We start from the raw sequence: 6304 nt of genomic DNA on the forward strand, positions 1-6304 counted from the left end.
TTTTTTGTTCCCCTTGCCTACCAGGTTTCTTTGTAATTTGCATATGTTAGTCTTTGTCTGCCTCATTTGCTTAATTAAGAATATGCTTCTGCTCTACTAATGAGAACAAAACCCAGCTTCTAAAGAGCTTGTTAATGTAGAATGGAGAAACTGTCTTATGATTCTAATTCTTGGAAAGCAATCTATTCTCCGGCACAGGATTAATATTAATGTTAGAAGCAAAAACCTTCTCATGCCTCAAGATATAAGAAATATTCCCTATGCTATTAACTATGCTATAGGAACCTTGACAATATACAAGCCACCATCAGAAGGCTGAAGATCAACACTTTCAAATCTGGGTGCCTCAAGGTAATTACTTTAAGCTGCTTCTATTATAGGTCAGATTTTTATGCTGGTACCACATACATACCACACCCTCTCTTAATGGAAGTGAAGGAACATGTATGTGTTCAAAACACCTGAAAATGAGGCAACCCTATTTCGAGGCCTACATGGCATTCCTTAACACGGCTTTGACAATTTTAACAGCTTGGATTCAAGCTGTTAAAAATCAGAGCACAGTGAATTCAAGCAAGTGAATGGTACAGGAGAGCTACGGCATCCCAGAGAGCTGTATCTTACAGTGTGCATGTCACATGGCAGTCAAAATTATTCTGGCTTTCACCAGTGGCATCAGTGGTATGTTACAGGGAGCAGAGACTAGGTCATCAGCGAAACGTGACAACTATAAATGGAGTGGCTGACTACCAGCTGCAAAACCAGCATGTAGAAAAGAGCACCATGACTCAAAATAAAATGCTGATGTCAAAATTGAATCCCATATATGGCATCAAGAGCTTCAGCAAATGAAGGACACTGTCTAACCCTCAGGGGTATCCCAGGTACATGAGTGACAGCTGGAAGCCAATGAATTTTTTAAAAGTTCATGTTTGGCCATAATATCTTTTTTTTATTTTTAATAGCTAAAACTCCTTGTATGATGGGAAACTTCATTTTTCTTTGTATCCAGTATACTCTCACATTTCTCCTCATGTTGATAACAGCACTGTAACCAAATATTACAGCCTTTCTTGTCAGACCAAATCAACATTTAGAAGGGAATATGTTTCGTTTATAGCTGCATCTCACTACAGACAGGTCTCCAGGAAGAACAGAAGCTTTCCTGGTTTAGAAGCTATGTATTCCTTTTGTTGTTGACTACTACAGGTACAGCTTCTCCTGTGCATGGCAGTAGACCTGGAAACATTGCTAACAGAGTATCTACAGCATAGCAGTCATCATAACAAGTGTATAAGGTGTTCTATTACATGACAAGTCACTCTTGTAATTCCATATATGGTAAAGATCCTTTTTATGCCACTTAAGCTTGTTTAAAAAGAGGGGATCTTTAACTGCTCAACAATTGTTGCCATTGTAAATTGCCTTATTTAATTTGATTTAGGTTGCTGTGAAATACAGAGGTATAAATAGATATGGTTTCCTGAGCCTCCATTACATCTATTTCAGTCAGGATAATTTTCAACAGAGTAAAATAGAGTAACCCGTACCCTTTATAATGTTGCAGGCACCAGTCAAGCTATGTGCTCAAAGACATCACATTCAGGTAACGCTACACGTAGGGAAATGTACAGTACTCCCAGGTGGTGTACACTTTATGCCTTTAACCAGGAAAACAATTGCTTTTCTTCTTACTTAAGGCAATTACAGAAAGTATTCTAATGTATATGCCATTTTAAGTGTTACCTCTGTAAGGGACTGAATTCAGTGAAGGAATTCGTCTGGAAGTTAGCCAGAAGCAAAGAATTCCATGGGTTAATTATGCACCATTCCTTCTATCTCTTCTAAATCAATTGCCTCTTGATTTCAATGTCTGTCCCCTTAAGAGGGTGAGAAGGATCTAATTGCCTCCCTGTGGACCACTTGTGACTGCCTATCCCTGTGAAATTCACTTTTACAGTCCAGTGCTGTATTTGCAACTTGATGGAAAATCCCTCCTTCCCCCTTCTTGTTAATTATTTTGTCATCTCCTCAGACTATTTCTGATACATTTCCTAACAAGATGTTCAAATCAGAATGCTGTATTATTGATGAAAATGCAGACTGGGCTGATACAACAGGTTTAATTTCTTTCTCCTCCTCCCCCTCAAAAAATTTACATATAATTTTCCTTTCTTCTACGCACCGAAGGTACTAGAGAAACAAATTTTTGTCAATGTTACTGACAAAAACTACCTTTGTTGAGGTAGAATTTAGTTTAATAACGTTATATCCTTGTAGTACTAATAGCTCCAGGTAAAACTATATTGATTCAAACATAAAGACAGCTGTAGCTTCTGGAGAAGTGGGACTAGCAATAGTATTTCAACAGATAACCCTGTGTTTCAGAGCATCTGAGATTAACATTATATATCTTGGAGAAGAGCACAGAACTTAAAAGTCCATATATGAATGATCCTCAGCCTAAACTGTCAACAGCCTTTTAGGGCTCCCACAGTTTTTTCCAACAGACTGAAGTCAGAGAGAGACACGGATTCTACAACCATTCCTTATTGCTGGGGCATGTGGAGTGCATGAGTGGTTACTATTCCAATTGTCTCACGACATTCAAGCTTCCCCTCAGATTTTCCCTTGGCTCTCTGACAAAGCTAAGAACCTGTAAATGTGGGAAACAGCCAAGGCTTAGCTCTGTAACAGCTGAAGCTAACATAAATATGTATTGCTGGTTTTGCAATCTTCCTGTATCCATTTAACAATATTCTTTTACTTGAAAATCAACCTGGCAACAATTTCATTTGTTTTGGTCCAGTTCGGGTCTCACATCTAGGAATGGAAACACATGAATACCAGTATCTGAGCAAGAGATGGGGGAATAAGGGGTGGCCTGGGGAAACAAGTCTGGGATTGCAGCAACCCAGAAGGAGATTCTCTTAAACTGCAGGGAACTTGATCTTCACCACCTGGAACAAATTCTGATCTTACAAAGGTCAGCAGAACCAGAATTTCACACTAATTCTTAGTATGCCTTTTTATATATTGAATTATCATGTTGCTTGCTACAGTACTTTTAAGAAGATAGTAACTCACACTATTATATTTTTTTACCTTTTAGTGTATTTCAGTATGCTGGGTTCAGAAAATATTCATCATAGTCTGTCTTTTATCAATGATTCGATGATCAGCATTCTGACACTGACCCCACGTGAATCTAGCTGGAATAAAAATTCAGTACTCAGAGTCTTGTTGGTATTTGTAATAAATGTATTATTAATAATATATAATTCCTAAAGAACCCACATATTGACATCCGGTGATTTCTAAAATGTTGTTATAATAGCAGCAGATATGATGTGTAACATTAATTCTCATTTCAAGCTTCTTGTTTCATTCCTGTTTGACTATTTGGGAGCAGATTTCACTATTTAGACCTTAAAACCTTAAATGCAATGCTATGCTAAGCGATGCGGAAATACCAAGACTGTGAATTACTTTCTAAGGAGTTGTTAACACGTGCCCGAGGCTATACTGCTGAGTTGCAAATATAAAGGGCGTGTTTTCATCAGTATTCAAGTCATCTGTTAGTGAGCAAAGGAGAGCAGTAAACAAAGGTAAGAAACCGCAAAAAGTTGCTACGAATTTTTAGAAATTCCATGTGCTGAGAAATGCAACAGCATACTCTTTGATTTTTCATTACTTTCTTAGCTAATGCTCTGAAGTGTTCACATACCTTCCTCACAGAAACTTACATTCTTCCTGGCCCAGAGCCTTAAGCATAACATTAGTATTCAACTCTGAATACGTGGACACCACCTTTGATATCACAGGCCTAATGGTATATATCTACATTCCCTGGAGAACTGAGGCTGCAGGTTATGAAGCTTCTGGAATAGAAATTGATCCGTACATGTTTCACAAGCCACTATATGTACCTCTGATCCACGAAGTAAAGAATATGAAGTACATAATAACATTTGAGCATCCTCTAAAGCAACCTAATATGATGTCCATGACAACACTGTGTATTAATGCTATGAAGATGAAGCATTCTTGAAAAAGATGTAGTTTCCAAATAACTGACACATGTTTTAGTATGTGTCCAGCCCAGGGACAGCAGGCTTTTCCATCTCCGCTTGTACGCGAGTGCAAACTGCCACTGCAGAGAGATCTGCAATGTAGGCATTCAAGAGAAGAGCTCCAGGACCAGCTGGGAGCAGTAACTTCTTCAACTATTCCTAATAAATCTGCAGCCAAATATAAGTCAGCTGTGATTCCCCAAGAGGTTTAGTGCTTGCAGCTTGAGCTTGCTGAAGATGTCTGTTCAAAAAAACCCAACACTTAAAACTACGTGTGGAAACATGAAAAAATTTCTCAGATCTTCTAACCAGGTTATCAAAAACTAAGTCAAGTCTTTGCAAAAGGAAAAGTAACAACTGTGAATTCAATTCCCTGAAGAATGGAAACTTCAGGAGTACCATGCTGAGTCTTATTGAGAAGATCCAGACTTGGACTTCTTGCCTCTTAAATACTTGAGGTGCCTGAAAAAAAAATCTTCTGAAACTCTGACTCCAGATTTTTCACAGGAGTTTCTGCAGACATACTTGCTACTTCCAAGCTATGGCCATCATTTGGATATTTATGAGAACTTAGTGAATAAGATACCTATAATGTATTAGCTACATAATTCCAAGCAATTATCAGATTTGTATTAAAAATCTTGGGAATGTGAGTAGAGGTCAGTGCTTTAAGAAACTACAAAGGCAATCCTTGGAAGTAGGTAAAATACCTTCTAGGAACTAAAGTAGTTGCAAAAATGTAAACATGATTCTGGGCATGTAGGATTTTATTTATATACATAAGAGATAATACAGCTTTGATTCACAAAAACTTCTTATGGCAAACATAGAATCTTCCTTTCATCTTAGCATGAAATATTGACGTAACAAATACATGTAGACTCATGTATTTCTGGAAGATCCTATCAGGTGAAGGAAAAAAAATCTGTTTTCATATGGATAATTTGCTTTTTAATGGTCATAAGGCAATCGATTGAGAGAAATGTAACTCTCTGAACGCTGAACAAGGGAAAAACTCAAATACATTTAGCGCAGAAGTGAAAAGCACAGAAACTTCTTTCAGCAATCCTAATTGTGAGCAGCCTTTACTGCTCCTTAAGCAGAGTGGCTGCACAGGCCAATTCAAGACAGGTTCTCAGGAAATTTCAGCATCCTTTCACCCTGAAATGTTTACACCGCTCGACATGAAAGGCTTTATACCTTTGTACTGCAATGATGATTCTTTCTGCATTTGAGAATCTGAAGCTTTGTTTCTCTTCCTCCCCCCCCCCCCCCCCCACCTGTTCTCCCAGCCCCCAAAGGAGAATCCCACAGGGCTCCCCCATGCCTGTTTTACAGGTCAATGGGCCAAGAACACACCAAAAGCATTGCTATTATTATACACTGTATTCATATTCTGTGCAAGGCAGTCCTGTCATACCCATCTATCCTGATGCTTTTTCCCGTTTGATATGAAAAAGTCACTTTATAAATGAAGTAAGACAAAGGGACAAAAGCACAAACCAGCACACATTTCATGGGTTTCTGCCCATTAGATATGAATGGTTTGTCTTGCTGTATCATGGTGAACTGATGATATGCTCATGATTCGTATTAATTGGAAGGAGAGGAAAAATACAATTTATCCAAAGTTATATAGGAGACATGAAGGACTATGTGGTTCAGCTTAATTTAAGCTGACATCCAACTTGGCCTCGGGGGACAAATCGGGAGATAAACTTGCAGCTTGTAAAGCATCTCAGCAGCATCTGGAGTTGAACGACATAAAACCATGGGATATTAATATTTATAATTATATCTAAGGGATGAAGACTAAGACTGATTTAAAGGAAACAGTGTGGACAGGAATTGCCATCCAAACACCTCTGAGATGAGGAACTCAAGGATCAGAGGACCTGCATCGCCTCAGTTGTAGGAGGTCACTACAGCAACTCAAATCCCTGCTGACAAGGGCGATGGCTCAGAAGCAAAAGCAAAGGTCTGTCCCCTGAAGGCGCACACCCCGTGTCTCCACAGCCTCCGCTGGGACAGACTCGCCTCAGCGGCCACGTTCGTAGGTGACGCGGGAGCCGCACGGAGAAGGGCGGAGCTGGGAAAGGGGCGGCCTTGCAGGGGGAGAGGCTCGCCCCGGGCTGCTCCTCCACACCCATCCCCTCAGGATGAGCGCGGATTTCCCCCCGGAAGCAGGGCGGGTTTCCCCACTCCTCACCCGCCGCCCCCGCCCAGCACCG

Source organism: Pipra filicauda, unplaced genomic scaffold, assembly GCF_003945595.2.
Source record: "Pipra filicauda isolate LSUMZ 115617 unplaced genomic scaffold, ASM394559v2 scaffold43_size3849885_pilon, whole genome shotgun sequence".
Lineage (NCBI taxonomy): Eukaryota > Metazoa > Chordata > Aves > Passeriformes > Pipridae > Pipra > Pipra filicauda.